Raw genomic sequence first — 20,009 nt, 5'->3', positions numbered from 1 at the left:
ATTCCCCCGTTATAGTTAGTTCAGCGAACAATAACTCGCGCGCCCGCAATGCACTGCTGATGACGTCACATATTACATCACTAATAACATCTCAAATGACATCACTGATGACATCATCCTTGTGATAGTGAGGAAATATGAATTTTGTGATCAGTTATGTCCCCTATCGTAGACCCCAACGGCTCCATGTGCATGCTATAAGTATATGTATGTTCCCTCCAGTTCCAGTTCTGAAGACGCAAATACATGTGCGTCCACCGTCAACATGTCCTCTTTCAGATCCGCTATAAATGGGTCAGATATTCCATTCCTAAGTATGAAAGGCCACCGACTTTATGTGGTTCACTTTCCACATTTTACAGATTCAGGCGAGTAGGCCCTGAATTCTGCCATCAAGCCTTTTCCTGCCTTCTGCCTCTGAAAGCTCCAGTCCGAGCCTGCATCTGTATCCATGAACTTTGTCCTACTCCCTGCGCGGCTAACGGTGCCTGATCCAGCCTGTTGCCTGCCAAAAACTGTATTTCACCTTCAAGATTATCTGCTCCGCTCCTCATCCGATGCATTCCTGTCTAGTAGTTTAGGTAAACATTCTTCCAGCTACAGTGCAAAGGGCCAGGCCTCACTGTCCTCATGCAAGTAAATTCATAGCCCCTGTTACCATGGAAGATTCCTGCCCCCTCGCATCTCATGTAGACATTTAGACGCTTGTACACACACTAACAGTCAGTATAGAATAGATTCCGTCCGAGAGACCTTTCCTTTTGGATAATACAGTTCTTTAAACATAAGATATTAGGTATGATTTGGGATTAGGTTGACATGACCCCTCAGACTTCTGTCTCCACATGTAGAGCTAAATGTCAAGTCCCCTTCACCCTCTAGTTGCACGTCAATCACACGTCATGCGGCTGCGCGCGCATCTCTGCCAAATATTTCTGCTGACATTGCAGGATTCTCTTATGGATCCACCCACTTGTGACATCATGTTTAATGACGTATTTAGTTACGCCTATGTTTACGCCTTTTTTCATTACGTATGTGTATCATTATCTGTACTATCAGTTGTTACGCCTCTTGCATCTGTCTTAATGTAATACTTTTCATATAAATATCATTACTTGTCAATAATGTATTGCCTTCCCTTCCTGAACCTTCGTGGTGATGGAATTTGAAGCCTGCAGTTCGAACTGTAATTCCTTTGTAGAGGAATAAAGCCTTTTAGAACCTCTAATACCACGGATTCTGCCTCTTATATTTACTGAGTTATTCTTATTAGACTTTACCGCATAAAAAATAGTACCGGTAATGAAATATTTACCACAATAGAGTGGCAGACCACCTCTCCCCCTAATATAACCGTTGATACACACATTCAAAAATAGAAACTACAATTTTCAAAACAATGGACATACCAATACCAGTTACAACAACCTATTCAGTAATTCTAAGATCCACATACACATCCACTCATTCACCAACAGTCCTATACAGTCACTCATACATGTACTCACTCATCATATGTACTCATACACCTATACATCCTGTTACACAATGCCACTCATCCATAGAGTTACTCACACACATAGTCACTCATGCTAATAAAGAATCAAACATCCATTTACTTGCATATACAGTTATACACACACCACCACACTTACTTCTGCAGAAACTTACACATACTTAGTCTTTTAAACAATCACTTATAGAAACACATACTTATTCATACAGGAACTCTTCCAATCTCTCACTCTCACATATACGCACTTATATACACCAATAGTCACATATACTAGTTTAAAACATATGTAGTTACTCATAAAGACACTAATGAGACAGTCATTCACTCACTAACACACCCATGCACACACTCATCCACCCATACAGTCCTGCACACATGCTGTCTTCAACACATACAAACAGTGAGTCACTCATTAATGCACCTATGCACTGCGTAATACCACCCACCGAACCATACAGACACTCAGACACTCATACTGATACTCAAAAAACCAACTAATAACCTATATAGGCACTCATGTAGCTACTCACCAACCCATGCAGCCACTTATACAGAAAGTGACAAAGTGAGAGACTGATACAGATATTTACATATTTAAACATTACTCACTAAGCCATGTATTCACTAAGATGCACTTAATCAGTCAGTTATACAATCAATTTTTCAAAAACAAATCATCCATTTAGACACTTATATACCCATTTATTCTTCCATCGACCTTGAGATATACATATATAAAACATATGTAATTTTCAGAAAAACACACATTCACTGGATGATGTCATCAGTGATGTCATTTGAGATGTCATCAGTGATGTCATGAGTGATGTCACTGACAATGTCATGAGTGATGTAATAAGTGACGTCATCAGCAGTGCATTGCAGGCGCGCGAGTTATAGTTAGCTGAACTAACTATAACGGGGGAATTTCAATGGTTTTGTACGAGTGATAAAATAATATATATATCTCCAATAATCCAGATCACCACAGTGAAAAGATGATGAAGCCATGTCTTGCTGAATATCAAAATTTAATCGTCAGCTGCTGGACGCGTTTTCGCCTGTCCTGCAGGCTTGTTCACCAACAGTATACATTACAGTTCACCACCATTTTGAACACAGAAGAGCCATGTCACATGACTAAAACTACCAACATAGTGTACTGGAAGACAGACTGATAGTTTATACATTTATAGATGAATGAATGCATTATAAGACCGCCTAGAGTACTGCAAATGCAATAAAATTACAATTTAAACAAATTATAATTCAGTAATTATTTACAAACCTTTACCAGTTAGCTCCTTTGATTTAAAAAAATGTTATTCTTATTCTTTTTTTAAAAAAGAAAAAGCAGGTGGTATCTTTTCCAATGCGCACGTGCTCAAAGTTGTAGACTTTGTTCTGCATATCGGATAAAGATTGTCAATGACACTCAGTGTATAGCCCCAGTGGGCTTAGCAATAGAGGCGGGCAATTAACAAACAGTCTGTATACTTCATTTTATGTGACACTTCTAGTGAGTTCCACCCTATGTGAAACATTTTTTTGTTTTAAATATATATAATGCTCATACCATGCAAACGCATGCTGATATGAAAATGAAAAAAATGGTTAAAACAAACAGAAAGAGAAGAAGCTAGCGCACTTTAGAACATTTACAAATGTGTATGGAGATCATCCTCAATATTCAAGCCAGCTGGTGCTTTACAATTTAGTTTGATTATATATGAGGATTCCATTTTCCTCAGCTTTGTCTCCCGGTTGCCGCCTCTCATATTGAATTTCACTGCATCAATTACATAATAGGACAGCCCAGTTATATTTTTATGGTGGTGTCGCTCAAAGTGACGCGCTACTGGATAGGACTTGTCGCCATTTTTAATGGCTCTTAAATGTTGTAACACCCGCTTGTGCACAGGTAAGATCGTGCTGCCCACGTATCTCAATCCACAAGAGCATTGTAACACATAGACAGCATGATCCGTTTTTATTGTATAATGCCCTTTGATCTTAAACTCTTTATCAGCCAAACCGGTTGTATACTTAGCAGTGTTAATACCATGCACACAAGCTTTACACTTCGTACATTTTACAAATCCTTCCTTTTTCACTAACCACTAACCACATATATATATAAACTTTGCCTGGCCTTAAAATGGCTACCATTTCACCCACTATGGGTTTACGTTGATGTAACTAGTAAAAGGTTTAAAGAACGGAGCTTGAAACCGAGTCAGTTTTAAACGAAATTGAGAAGTGAAAGAAGTAGTGAATCTGCAGCGTGCATTTTAAAGTTGAGCAAAGATGTATCAGATTTACTCTATTTATTTGATCAGTACGCGAAACATTGGCATAGCGATGTTTATGAAGAGTTATAGAAATTATTAATACAAGTAGATATACCTGCACACGCTTTTGGCACTCCAAAGTATTAATGCCTAGCTAAGTACTGCAGTTTTGATAAATGCCAAATAAAGAGAGATTTTTGGAAATGTGCAATTAGGTACATACAGTTATACACGTTCCTGGTGATTTCACGTAGGGATTTGTAGTGTTGTATGTCAATGAAGTAAAAGACATACAATTGATGGCCAAAATGCAGAACAAATCTAAACATTCACCCCAATCAAGAGATCTGGGTTAAATCCATCATTCTTTTGCACACTATGCCACCCCAGTTTAGACCTGGCCATGTGTAAACCAGTCTTGACTCTGTGACTCATGGGAGCAGTCTGGCCCGAACTGCCAAGCCAGGTCGTCCCTGGACCAGACACAAACATCCTAGGACCGGTTTGGGGGTTTTACCCCTCATTAGGCAGGAAAGCTTGAATCCAGTGGCATAGTGAGCCTGGTACACACGCCTTGGCATACCCGGTGCACTTAGGGTGAGGAAGCAAAAGACACACAATTGATTTACAGAATGCAGAACAAATCAAGACATTCACCCCCAGTCAAGAGATCTGGGGTGAATCCATCATTCTTTTGCTCACCATGCCACCTGGGTTTAGACCTGACCATATGCAAATCAGTCTTGACCCTGCCCTCATGGGAACAGTCTAGCCTGAACTGCCAAGCCAGGTCCTCCCTCGACCGGAAACAAGCATCCGAGGACCAATTTTGAGGTTTCATCTTTCAGCAGCCAGGATAGCTTTAATCCAGTGGCACAGTGATCCCGGTACCGATGTCTGGCCATGTCTGGCGCACTTATGGCAAGGAGGCAAAAGATACACAATTGATGGATGGAATGCAGAACAAATCAAAACATTTACCCCAGTCAAGAGATCTGGGTTAAATCCATTATTCTTTTGCTCACCATCCCACCCCAGTTTAGACCTGGCCATATGCAACTCAGTCTTGACCCTGTGCCTCATGGGAACAGTCCAGCCCGAACTGCCAACCCAGAACCTCCCTGAACCGGAAACAAGCATCCTAGGACCGGTTTCCTGGTTTCACCCCTCATCAGCCAGGATAGCGCGAATCCAGTGGCACAGTGAGCCCAGGACCCACGTCAGTTGCTAAGATTTGTATGTAATATGATATTGTATTGTTTTTTTTAAACTAATGTTGTATTTTAATTTTGTGCTATTGAATGATGAGTGAGAAGTGTATTAAATTGAAAACTGATATCCTTGAGGAAACTACACAACAGAGAATTTGATATATGGAAAAACAAGAAATATTTTATGACTTTGCATTTTATATGCAAGTGGAAAAAATATCTAATAAATCAGACTTTTTTACATGAATACAGGTATCAGTGTTTAGTGTTATTTTTTAAATAACAGTGAGGGATATAGATTTTCTCTCTCAAATAATAATTAGCTTGAATGATGGATAAAAGTTGATGTATTCAGGCAGAGAAAAGGGAGACTTTTTCTATTAGTCAGTTTTTGGAATACAACATCTTCTGCAAAGGGTCAAATATTTTTGTTCCACAATTGTATTGTAAATAGGTCTATGAGGATGACCATGTATTTGTCTGCTTTAGTAGCAGCCACAATCTATTCAATAGATAGAGTTGTTGCTGTGCTGAACCTCACAATGAAGTTGAGATGCTATTTATTTGCTTTGGATGTTCAACTGTGGCGTTGTAGTGGCACTGGTGAAACGTAATCTGTGGAGTTGTGATCTTTCCAGGGCGTGTGTACAATTGCATAGTAATACTCTAGTAGTTGCAACTTCCTTCTCTGGATGTGAAGGGGTATATTAGCTTTTGGATTTCCAGAAATAGTGCGCAATGCCTGGGCAACGGTAATGACAGTGAAGAGCTTTCCTAACAGAAACACATGAATATGTTCACAGGCCCACACTACAGCCAGACTCTAAATACCGGCTAAGAATAAGCACATTCTGTTTCAGGCAAGCTTCTAGTGGCATAGGCCACAATGTGTCTCTGAGCATTCATTTGCCAATTGTGTTGAGTAAGAAACGCCCTAATCGACCACCGGGGTAGTATCTTCTGTGCTCTCAGTATGTAACTGGCCTTTTCAATTTCATTCTCATTCACATTTTATGTCCTTTAATCTTTGGTCACATTTAGGAGACCACTGGAAATTGATAATTCATCTTTGTAAAGTCTCATAATAGGGTGCGCCCTGTAGCAAAGTCACAAATGTATCTTGAGCAATAACTGACCATTCCTAAGAAGGATTGCAGCATGGTTACATCTTGTGGGGGGCAAGTAGATGACAGTGCTTGCCTTATCCAGGTCAGGAGTCATTCCCCTAACACAGAATATGTACCCAAATAACATAAGTTTGTTCTCGTGAAACTAACACTTTGCTGCATTCAAAATGAGATCTGCATCAGCAAGTAAGTGACACACTTGTATAAGAGCCTTGTCATGCCCCTGCTGTGTTGTCCCGAATACCACTATGTCATCACTGCAATTAAAAACATCTGTAACAGGTTGAATTTTTCAGTGAATAACTTCCTGAAATAGATTTACTGTTGAACACCCTCCAAAACTCAGACTTTTGTATCTGAATAAATTAACATGAGTCAAAAAAGTGGTAATGTACCTACAGTTCTCTTTCAGCTTTGGTGATATCCTTTGTTAATATCAACATGAGAGAAGACTTTGGCTCCCTCTACTTGCATGTTTGTGTTTGCTATGTGGAGACCAGGATGTCTTTCTCTTTTGATTGCTTTGTTAGCCTGGCGCATATAAACACAGATATGCACTGCACCTCCTCTGTCCTTTTTCGGCATGACAACTATGGGCCAAACCCACTGTGTAGAACATGTGGACTGTTAAATAATGCCATGCTTCAACAATGATGCTGGTTTTTCGTCAATGACTTTGTTGTAAGTGAAAAGGGACTCTGCAGTAATGTTGGGCAACAAGACAAATGTCCTCATTAATGTAAAGTTGTAGTTTCAGTGTCTTAAGTCTTCCTAGGCCATGAAATAATGATGGAAACGGAATCACATTTTCAGACAGAGCACAGATAGTTTAGAGATATGAGTCCTATGTCAGCAGCAGTGGCACAGTTCAGCAGGCATACATTCGATGAAGTTCCTCAAAGGACATTAATTGGTGCTTGTATTGACCCCGTCTTGTGTTGCATGGCGGCTATTAACGACCCTTGACTCAGTAACGATTTAGAGGCAGCCCACATGTATACCTTCATGCTTGATGGGGTGAGGCATGGAACAGGAGATAAGCTTCTTCTGGCATGATATTAATTGACGCACCACTGTATAATGAAGGTTATGGGGAAACTGTTTGTTTTAAGAGTAATTTTGGGAGAGTGTCCAAATTAATCCAGTCACATTATTTGTTGATTCTTCGTTGACTTTTGATCTTCTTTACAAGCAGCTTGTCTTACATGGGCATGACATCCCTTTGTTGATATCGCCAACACACACCCATCTTCTTTGCTAGTGCGTGATAATGGTGCTGAAGAGCCTTTGTTTGATGAACTCGACAATGATCGACTTTGCTTGGTTTATATTTGTTGTACCTGGTGTTGCATTTTGGCCTTGTGGGCATGGTGAAAATGCTTCTGGAACCTTCTGGCATCCATTTTCTCTTCTTGCTGTGACACATTTACTTTCGGTTTTGCTCTGCAGAATGCTAAGTGGTTTTCTTTCCCACAGCCTTTGCATATCTGTCCTATGGCTGGACATTTATCTTCATGGGGAAGTGAAAACCCACTTCGGAAGCATAACTTTTTCTTCTTCAAAGACGTCACCCTGTGTGCATACACTTTGAGCTTGTGGTTGCTTTTCATGATCAACACTGATTTGTTATGCAGTGTTCCTGCTTCCATCTAATCAGCTTGTCGATCTGCTTGTTCTTCTGATCTTGCTGCCTTTAGCATTTTCTCTAAATTGTGGGCCATATTTACAATGAAAATGGCTCAGGGCTGTGTTGCAAGCAATTGTGCTATGCTGAGCTGTGCCGTTTTAACAATGCAGGGATGTGCCGTATTTACATGAATACGGCACACTTCTGTGCTCTCCATCTGCTTAGCGCCAGCACAGGCACCCTTGCATCATGGTGCAAGAGTCCCGGCATTGCAGGGATGGTTGTTGTCCAGGAAGGGACAACTTCCTGCATAAAAACAATAAGTAATGGCATTTTGCTACTTCTATGTGTTCTGTTCAATGCAATACCTATAGAAAGAAGGAGGAGAAATAAAAGTAGTTCTCTGTGTTGCGCCACATTAACACCCCCTTTTGAAAGGTGTAGATTTTTGCGCTTCCTCAGATTTATAGATTCTTGTGTATCTGGGACAATGTAAAAAAACTATGGGTTTTGCGTGGGAACTCCCACAGCAACACCCATTGCACGCCTCTTTGCCAAAGAAAACCTGGAGGCAAGGAGGGGCATATTTACAAGGCAGCGTTAAGCCACGCAAATGGACTTAGCGCAGCCTTTTAAATATAGAGCAGGGCATTGAAGCACCGGAGAATCACAAAAAGTGATGCTCCAGTGGTGCTATACCCAAAGCGATGCTCCAGTGGTGCAATAAGCTTGTAAATATTCCCCTGAGTGTCTCTCTCAACATGCGTGTCCTGAAAGAATCCAAAGGACAGACATCAATGACTCTGAGGTGCATGGCATCTTCATCAATAAAGTCACAGAGCTTACACTGTTTGATAGGAGCATCAAGTCTTTCAACAAACTCATCCATCATTTCACCAACCTGTTGTCGTACTTTGTTGAAGATGTATCTTCCATAGTCGCCATTCGGCATCAGATTGAACTTGGTTTCCAATGCTTCCTTTTGCTGTTGGCATGATATTGCAGCAGTTGGTGAGACTTCTTTATCACTTCTTTCACTCAATCACCGGCAAGATTTTTCAAATATTTCATTATTTTCTTTTCATCTTTTTCTTCTACTACATATATGAAATCATCAAATATCTTGATCCATGCAGCTCACCTGGTACCGATGTTCTGTTTTTTTGCTGTGTTGAATAGTGGTGGTGGTTTCAGAAACACTGCAGCATATTACTTTGCACTCTCTTCTGTAGCTATTGAGAACACATGCAGTTCAGACGACTGCTGCTGTCCACTTGACTCTGTAACTTCAGCCTTGTGCTTTAGCTTGGGCTGTCACGCCCAATCAAAGGTTATACAGCACAGTTTTCTTCTTTGATGGTGAGTGAATTTTCTGTTTCTCGTATGTGGGGGTCGCTGCCTTTAGCTTTTCTCATCATGTGAATAGTTATCCTGTGTTTGGATTCAGGACAGTGTCTCTTCTTTCAGCCGTACCAGTATGTTCTGGTGAGCTTTTTGAAAGTGCTCCTCTGCAGCGCCTTCAACTTCCTCGATGGCCATGTATGAGCTGGAGCGGAGCTTTGACTCCAAATGCGCCAAATGCAGACAGCTTTGGATCAACTTATTGCACCCGTGTCATGCATGAGAAGTTTCCTTACCATTGCAAACTCTCAGGGAGAGCAGCTTTTCCTTTTGGGGCATGTAGCCCCTACTCAGCGCCAGTTGTATCATCTTCCCCAGCCCTAGGGCATGCGAATGAACATGTCACACACGGAGCTCTGTAAGATATGTCTTTATTTTTCAGCATACAACCACAAACTGCACACATCGCATCATAACCATTATACCTACACATGAACACCTCCTAGCAGATTACGTGATTTCCTATTTAGAGTCTACCTAGAACCGCAAAGGTCTTAGCGTGCATAATACCAAGACACTACAAAATCTACAGGTCCTCTTCAGGAAGGTGCTAGCTTTGTTTACATCTGTTAAGAGATGTGGGCATGAGAAAGGAGCTGTGTCAGGTTTGTCAGATATGGCTGTGTTCCTAATGTGCTGTGTAAACCTTGGTAGTGCATTTCCAGTGGGTCCTCCCTGATATACTAGAGTGATACTGAATTATTTGAACAGAACAAAAGTATACAGCTTTAGTGATGATCTGCTGACCCATATCGAAGAAATGGTTCAAACTTGTTCTCATGTTCCGCTGATCCGAGCAGATCTGTGGAGTGGCAACACTAATTTCTTTGTAAGGCTACCTCAACCACCATCGCTCACTTTGAAAAATTAATTGGTGCTGATCTTAGCCCAAAGTAGACATAACTGTATTGGTGAAAGAGGTTTCTGTTCAAAATATTAGATTTTTCAGTAGTTCTTTTAATGCCATACAGTGTCCCTGGTGAAGATGTAGGTAGAATTAATGCAGAGCTAACATACAGACCCTCTCCCTCTATTCTCATTATTTAACATACATTATAAAGACTGGAACAATACTTTAAACTTAGAGTTTTTCTGTAACGTATATCAATCCCTAACTGAGGTAAATGCCTTTAGCCTTCTGCAATTTGAAAATCTTCACTCCCACCTTCTTGCACTCCCAAATTTGCACTGCTGAAGTCTGACATTTCATATTCAACAACTTCAACACCCTTGGTGAATTGAAGGGTGGAGGCACGTGGAATTTGATTTTGTAAACATCTTCAAAAATATTTAGCACCCACTGGCTGATAATGCTTCCACTCACTAAGGTGCTCAATGGAGGAAGCAGAGAGAGAGTGTCATTAAATGTTTTTTAGAGCCTTTATTGGTGCTGCAGAAGGCTGTCGAGGGTCTGTAGCTCACTGAAGAAACTTGGCTATGATGTGACTATTGCTCAGGTTGCTTTAGCTGCAGTTGTATCATCCAAACAGCTAAATGAGAGTGTTGTTGGCCTTATCCATACTCTTTGAATTGTGCCTCAGGTGCTCTTTTTCTTCTCTTCACCAAGCAGTTTTTGTGTCTCAGATTCTGCCTTCGTGAATTATTTCTCATGAAGACCAAATAAGGTGGAATTAGGATCAAAAGCGTGAGTGTCAGCAAGAAAGAGGCACTCCTTCAGAGCCACTATATCAAAAGCAGCCAGATCAACTGAGTCCTTGACTGTGCTGTTCCTTTAATTCAATATGATTCTGATATTACTTAAAGTTAACTTTCAATTCCTTTCTCTCTTCTCTAGGCACACAGATGATGAAGCAAACCAAGAAGTTTCACAACTGTCTATTCTAATGCCTTAACTCAGCAGTAGAGCTTCTTATGTTAGACGTAGCAGAGAATGTGAATCGAGAAGCATTGTAGCACTTTATAAACACAGATATCACCAGAGAATCATGGGACAGTGTATTGAGCAAGAAGAAGGGTTCATATTGCGGAGTCCTCTAATTCTTGTCTTTGTGGTGCTTAACTTCCTTCACAACAAAGGAGCTTATTTACAAGAAAATGATGCAGCGCAGCACTGCAAGCCATCTTGCTGCACCAAGTTGCATCATTAGGAAAGTGCAGGGATGCATCGTATTTACAGCAATAAGATGCATCCCTGTCCTTTCCTCAGCACTAGTGCTCAATTGGCTGACTAGCACCAATGCAGGCTCCCCTGGGCCATGATGCAAGGGTGCCTGTGTTGCAGGGATGATTGTTTTTATGCAGGAAGGGACACCTTCCTGCACAAAAACAATCACTGGTGATGTGTTTCCCCTTCTGTCTGTGCTGCAGCACACATAGAAAAAGCAAAAAAAGAGGAGAAATAAAGGTATTTTTCCTTGTTGCGCCTCTTTTACACCTGCCCTGGGGAGGCGTATGAATCTGATGAACTCCCAGGTTTATGAAAACTGGAAATTTGTCAGAATCCATAGGTGTTGCATGGGAACACCCACAGCAACACCCATAGAGCGCCCCTTTCATGCAGAGTAATGCATCGAAGGCGACCATATTTACAAGCCCATGAAAAGCTACACAAGGTGGCTCTGCATGGCCTTGTTAATATGGTGAAGCATTGTTCGACATTGGACATCAGAACAAGTGATGCTCCGGTGTCACTAGGGTATTTTAAATTTGCCCCAAAGTGTGCATTGTGGTCTCCAACTACACTGGTCCTAGAGGAGCTACAAGAGGCCTTGTTGTTGTCTTTTGAAACAATAGTAGCTATTCAGAGAATGCATTTTGTAGAACGTTTTGTAGTACTACAATACTACTATAAAAAGTACTTCATAATTTGCTACAGAAATTGCACTTCTAAGTACTGCTTCAAAAAACAAACAGCAAGCCCAATACCACAAACAGCCAATAATTGGTACTGGATTACCCTCCCATAGAAAATAATGTAAGGTGGGTCTTTTAATAAAGCCCCATAGGAACTAACGTTCGATTAAGTCTTCTAACTTGTTAAGGATATAAAAATGTAAACATGTTTGATTTAATGTTAGAAAATATCTGAAAATAGAATATATTTGTTATTTATTTATAAAATATTCTAACACACTTTTTCATATGGCTATTTTATATTTAATTAACTTTTTACATCAATTTTAATAATGACTAAATCTGAAGAAAACATTTTTTGATTTAATATAATTAAAGTAATTAACAAATGAGTTCAAAATAAATGTAAATGTACTGAAGCATTTTTTCTTTTGTTCTACATGTAATATAAATATCTAAAAATAATTTACGTTAATTTTTAACATAAACATATGTTTCATAATTTGTACAAGTTAAATACACTATTTAGAATTTCCCTACACTGAACCCTATAGAGTGTCTTAATGGTAAAATATAGTTTAAAGAAAAAAGCCCATTTAACTGGAAATAAACAAAAAAATATTACAAATAATGTTTATGATAATTGTTTTATAAGTTGAAAACATACTACAACATGCAGTTTCAGAAAACCCTCAAATTCTAAAAGATAATGATTATTTCTATACACGAGCCAAAGCTTCAATATTAAGATTCTTATCTACTCTGAAAAGTGGCCACATTTCCTGTCGGAGACCCTCTACCCCTCCGATTCTGAAAAAGTCAGAAAAAGTTGAGGTTTTCACTACACCTGGTAAATGACATTATATGGAGAAAGGTGCATACCATGTGCAGTAAATGCATCCTATTCTACGTTGTTTGTGTGTTAATAAGTCATAAAATGCAAAATATGTGTTTAGCACACAAATTACCATCTGTTTTCTGTGTTTTCCTGTCTCTTCCTCCCTCCAAAAAACATTTAGCAGGTTTGCTAATCTCCTATCTGGGCTGGAGTGGTGGCAAGGCTGGAGTTCTGGTATATGTCTGAATAGAATGTATTACTCCTAGGAGGAAAATTGTGAGGAGTGCGGGGATCTTACCAACCATCTTTCTCTTAAATGGCAAGGATGATGCTTCTTTTTCCATTTTAAGCCTTTCCTTCTTGTTGTGGTGACATTTAGGCTTTCTTGTCCTTCTCAAACTGTTGTATGAGGAGGAGGCAGGTTTGGCACCAGAACAGTCATAGAAATTGGTATTACAGACACAGGCCCTGATTGGTGGCCATTGCTGGTCACAACCATAGCAGAAGGAAAGGGTGTCACTTATTGTGATCTGTGGAACACTCTGATGATCACATTCACATGGCCCATCTGAAAGCATTGAAAATGGACTTAACCATCTTGTCTTTAAGGTGATAAAATACAGCCATAAATACAGTGAAGCGTTTGATAGGTTGACACTAGGAAAATGGTATTATCCACATACAATGGTAAAAGGATATACTAAATTTGAAGTAGTCATTATTAAGTGTGATGTGAAGAGATAAAAAGCTACAGAAGGATATGACATGAAGAAGGATGCTACTGCATATCTTTTATATTTGAATTAAAGGGTGACACAACCTTTTATTAGCAGAATTGAGGCTCTTGCATGGCTGATCAAAAGACTAGTGATGAATTTTAAAGTTAGATTCGTATTGTCTTGTGAACAATACAGAGGGTTTAACAACACCTTCCTATTTGATGGCAAATGGTACAAACTGATCAGCTGGACTTTGATAAGCTTCAGGTTTGCTCCTTCTTAAGCCAAACTTTCATGGGTTGGTTTGAAGAGAAGCGGGTCTGGAGCCCAAAAGGATCACTTTGGAACAAATATATACATTACTGGGGCATTGATTATATCCTGCTGATCTGGAATGGCCCTGTAGAAGTAATACTTGTCTTCAAGTGCTACTTGGACAATAACAGGTGTGATATGTAATTTACAATGAACTTCGACCACCACTAGATTCAGTTCTTAGATGTGGAACTTTAGGTACATGATCACAAAGTAATGAATAGAATGTTTAGAAAATAATCATTGTTCAATCTAGTACTGCATGCTGATAGTGCTCACCCTAGTCACCAGCTCAAAGTGATACCATATGGGGAAATAGTCAGAGCTAGAAGAAATTGTAGCTGTGATAACGAATATATTAAGAATTTGGAGGACATAAAAACAGATTTCAGATTATAGGGTATAATACCACCACCATCAATAGAGCTTACAAGAGAGCGATAAAACTGGCCAGGCTAAATACTTTAAAGGACAATAAACTCAAGAGAGATAAATAAACAGAGACCGTCAGACCCATTATGTCATATGGAAACAACACTTCCTAAATCAGCAAAGTATTAAACCGCCATTGGCCTGTATTACAAGAAGTTAGAAACATTATACCACACATCATGAGACACCAATGTATTATTTTTTAAAAGGGCAGACCATTAGGAAGTCTATTATGCCCCAGTTACCCACATACTAAGACACATGAGAACTGGCTCACTTCACACAATAGGGGGCCCTACAGATGTGGTCACTGTGCCAAGGAAACAACATCCTTTGAATACCATCGGAGCATAGAATATCAAATCAAACACAATATCAACTGTACCAAGCGTATTGTGGTCTATGTACTGGTCTGCTAGTGCGGTAAAGTATACATTGGCAGTACTATGAGAATGGTAAAAGAAAGAATAATTGAACATTTCTGAGCAATGAAACAAGGAGATGCAAGATTTCCTTTTGGCTTACACACTCTCAGTTGTACACAACAGGACCACCATGGCTTAGAAAAAGGGAACTAAGAATAAGACAAAAGAAAGCCACTCGGATTATGCGTCTTTGAGAAGTTGAAATGGGTCCTCCTATACACCAGGAATCGCAGTAATTTCTAGTAGATTAGGACATTGATATGTGAAGTAAGGTGTTACGGATATGAAATGTATCCACAATATTGGCTGTATACGATGGAAAACTGCTAAACCCCCCCTTAATACTTATGATCTGTCCCTATTAGCGGGATCTGACCTTAGGCTAGACATGAATAAATATGCTATATTTACCCATTTCGTACTACTCTCAGAAAACTATGACATTGCATGTGAACTAGTACACTGAGTGGATATGAAATGTACCCGTATTCTGTAAAGTATATGATGGAAAACCATTTTTCTGTTGATGACTCCAGAAACCTACGTCCAATAGGATCTGACACATAGCTGGCCATTGGCAAGTACCCCATACTCCTCAAATAATATTGATGTAAATTGTACTCTCTCTGTATGCTTGACTTTTGACTTATATACAGATATTGTTTTACTACTAGGTTTGAACAAAGGAACCAGGATGTATAGCATTGGTTACCCTGTATGAATAATAATATTATGATGCACCATATGGTACTGATACATGTTGATACAGATAATATTGAAAACTGATCTAATTTCCTCTCATTTCACTTTTCTTAAATAACTTATCACTGGGCAGGTACTGTTGTGTTTATTGCTCTATACCACTAATGTGGCACACACACTTACTAGCGAAATAATGACAGAACCTAGTGGGCAGTCCTGAGGGTAATTTCTTACCACGAGACTTAATGTTGCCATTTGATGAAAAGATGACCATCTACGGCTTCTAGTGTCATTATAGGGACGCTGGAGTACAGCAACCCACCTAAGTCGCAACATGAGGTTATTGATGTGTTTTGAAGAATGTGTTAATACCAGGCCTGGGCGTAGTGGGCGTAGTGGAGCTTTGTGGAGCAGCGCGTAGTGTGGCAAAATCTACGTAGCCCCACTACGCACCGCCTGCCCTAATTTTAAAATAATTTAAAGAAGGTTAAAAAAGTAAATAAACCTCCTTACCTTCAGCGCGGCATCCCGGGGCTCCCTCTTCTTGCTGACGGTAACTTCTTCTCGCAAGAAGAAGGAGCCCCGGGACGCCACGCTGAAGGTAAGGTGGTTTATTTACCTTTAACCCTCTTCAAATTATTTTAAAATTAGGGTGGGTGGGAGGCGGGTGGTGGGCAGCTCTGCTTCGCCACGGTGTGTGCGCAGCGCTGCCTGCTACGCCTACTTCGTAAACGGATAAGCAGGCAGCGCTACATGCACTCCGTGGGCGAAGCGGAGCACGACGCCCAGGGTTAGTTAATACACTGCTATATAGTGGTTACATTTACGTGCTAATTGGAGGGCATTTACATGTTCTTCATTACTCGAGTAAAACACAGCTGAGTGGATACCTTATTGTTATCACCAGGCACAATACACACACAAATATCTGGTACCTGATATAGCAACATGGCCACCGCTATTATTAAGCCTTCTGTGGGATATAGAATTTTTACTTGTCCTTCCTTGATCTCCTTTACAGATAAATAGGACTCTCAAAATGGCGAATGCACAGCAAGTCATAGACCTGTTACTTGGCAGGACCGCCACCCTCACAAGTAAGTGATGGCATGAGCCGGTTAAGTAGCTTCTGTCCTCTAGCATGGGAAAGCGAAATGGACAGATATTCTCTGGTCCTACGTAGATATTTTTAGTCAGCTCACTATTTATGTTCTTGTGTGTAGTTAGTCGGTAACACTGACTACATTCAGACCGATTTATACACTAGACATAACCGCATCATTCTACGTGACACGCAGAATGCGCCTTTTAATTGATATATTGTTGATATCGTATTACTCGTTCTATACTCAGAGATTTTTTCTCCTTTCTGGACCCAGATCAATTGACAATTTGTGCGACCACCTCATAATGATCAACTGTTTGGACGGGCTGATTTAGTGTTTCAGTCTGCTGGTGAGAGAGAGTAGCATAGACCGATGCCCTGAGGCTGTGGGATTTAATTACATACCTCCATGACACTGCAGTATGTATGTGGTGGTCCACACTTGCAAGTGCTGTGCTAAACCAATTGGGACACTGACTATAATTGCACCTACTTACCTGCCATATAGACTATGATATGAATTGGTTATGATTTGAGATCTTGAACTGAGGCAGATTGCCACATTCAGCGTTATTATCATCCGTAGCCATCACAACATTTCAAGTACATTATCTACTTTCCACCTACCCAGTGGAACCTCAATCTTGTCCAATGGTAAATATTAAACCTTTGTTTATTATCACACACAGGCACCCAACCACTATACCAGACCTTGAGACACTCTAAGGTAAGATTAGATGCCTTACCTGGCCCCTACGGTCTACTGCTCATATGAATTGGAACTGACTGTTATGCACTCTGTTTAATTTCAAAGCAAACATATTCTTGCTCCTGAATTGGAATTAATGCATTGTACAGACTTTGCTTACATGCATTATAGGATGAAGCGTTACACACACGTATCTAGGTGAGCTACTACCCGCGAATGCTCTTTCAGGTAGTGGCTTAGGGCAACTAATCAAGCATGCACTTAAAACACCTGCTGAGATGATTTGTTTACAATGATGTCTATGTTGCAACTAAGTGCACTCTGCCTTCTTCACACCTTTAGATTATCCCTGTAAGATCTCATCTAACCTATAGAACTCAAAGAAAAAATTATTTTGAACCTTCCTTTGCCATATATACTTGGCCAACTCTTGGCCATGCACAAGATGCGCATACCTCAATCCCGTCAGGTGACTTTTGGGTCACAGATCCTGGTGCGGGGACTATAACAAGCTGGAGCCTTCTCTTTGTAATATTATCATATTTTATTATAGCCCTGATGAAGTCTGTTGTTACGCCCACAGTGTGTAGACGAAACACATGTTGGAAAGTGAAAATTCCAAGTATAAGGACAGAACTGAATATTGGAATAAAGAACTGTTCATACCACAACCTCGATGCCTAAACATTTTGTGTGCTCGGAGAACATTATAATTCGGTTTGGACAACCTTATCAACTGCACCCCCAAAACTATGCCAAGATCCCAGATATTGTGCTGGGCAGAAATCTCCACTGTGGAAACAGCCACCTCAATGTGATCCATAAAATTCGGAGCATTTTGGACCTCTACCCACACTAAATCTTTTTTTAAAAAAGTAAACCTTATCTGCTCTATGATCACTTCAATACTCAGTCTCTTTCTCTCAACTGCCACCTTCCTGGACAAGTGGTAACATGCCACTATTCTACCCCTCCACTAGAAACGTTTGGCTGACCAGGTGACTTTGCATATCTAACTAAAGGCCCATCTCCTCTCCTCTCCTCTCGTCTCTTCCTCCTCTGCAGTGAATCAGATCCTTCATCAAATGGTTAGCCTCCTCCCTTTCCAATTGGATGCCACCAAACTGATCTGCAGAGTTCCACGGGGTTCCTTCTTCAGCCCAACCCTCTTCAATGTCTACATGGCTCCATTTGCATTCATTGTACAGTTGCACAGCCTTTGCATCATCTAATACAGAGATAACACATGATGTTGTTATCATGCCAGACAAGGTGGCTGATGATGAGGAGCTGTATTAGGAAGCACCTGGCTAGGGATCAATATCAATCGCAAATGCCATGTTTAGTCTAGCCATCCATCACCCTCCCAGAAACTTCTGGAATGGCTAGGAATAACCAGATGTGTTTGCTCATAACTGGATGTGATCCAGCAAAAATATCAGAGCAAACCTACCAGTGACGTTATTGAGTGCTCTGTGGACATCCCGCATGGGGCAGAGCAGAAGGGCATACTGTGCTGATCTGGTGTGAAATTGAAAGGTGAATAGCCACGCTTGGGGTGAAACGAAGAGCTTGGTCTCAGGTGGCTGCCTTGCTGTTGCTGATAGCTGGCAGACTGTAGGAAAAGACCCCTGTGTGGTTCAGGTGACTGTCAGGCAGCTGCCGCCTCTGTTCTGCCGCTGATCTGTCCCTGACTTTAGCCAGTGGCTGGCTGAGGAGTCGTATCACTAGCATGTCCAAAGCGCTATGTAAGACATGAATCCCAGAATATAGGAGCACTGTCCATGGCCTGGGGAGCATGAGTTCAAGCGCTGCCTCAGCAGTGTTCAGGTCCCCGCACTTAGAGCCATGTTTGCCCAGGGAGATGGAGGGTAAATGGAAAACAATATAGATTGTTTGTGCATACTTATGCCTCACAGGCAGGATTGTGGGCCTGAGAGGACATGATGGTGATAAGGAGAGGAACACTTCCACCTCCCACTCCATATAATAGATGACAGAATAAGACTTTACCTTCAATGAAAACAAAAAGAGGACTGCATGAAGGCTCCCACTCTACAGAGAGAGGAGTGAACTAAAAAAAAATAACTAATCAAGGGGCAGTCATCTTATGCAGTTCCCTCTAGACAGACATAGACCTATCATGCTTGACAATCTTTCCCAATCTCACAAAGAAATACACCTGATCTGGCAATCATAGTTAACCATTCTTATCCCCCCAAACAAAACAGAAAAAACCCTGGGAACAGGATAAAGGAAACATAAAGGATTACCCAGAGACAGGCTGTCACCTGTATAATCAGCTGCCGGTTGATTTTTAAGCCACACATCCATGTCCAGTTATCCTGAGACAAGCACTTTAAGCCTGGTTCTTTTTCTAAAGTCACACTGCACTCTGCTCCATCTATGCAAGTAGATCCACTGCAAGGAACAGCCACAATGCCATGCTCCAAACCTAAACCTCACAGTACTGACATTGAGAGAAGCAGAACCACTGTCATCACAGTTGATGCGTGTGAGTATGGCTTAGGGGCTGTCCTCACTCAAACTGAAAGAGGGCGTGAATTTACTATTGGCTTTGCTTCCCGAACTCTAAGACCTGCTGAACGCAAGTATTCAGTAATCGAAAAAGAGTTATTAGCCTGTGTATGGAGTGTAGAGAAGTTCAAAGTGTATGTATGGGGCAGACATTTCATCCTGAAAACTGATCATTGCCCTTTAGTAAATATTTCAACTGGAAAGGAAATTAAACAAACCACAGCCAGAATCTCTAG

The sequence above is a fragment of the Triturus cristatus genome, chromosome 8 (assembly GCF_964204655.1).
Source record: "Triturus cristatus chromosome 8, aTriCri1.1, whole genome shotgun sequence".
Taxonomy (NCBI): domain Eukaryota; kingdom Metazoa; phylum Chordata; class Amphibia; order Caudata; family Salamandridae; genus Triturus; species Triturus cristatus.
The sequence above is the reverse complement of the archived record's forward strand: the minus strand, read 5'-3'. Positions refer to the sequence as shown.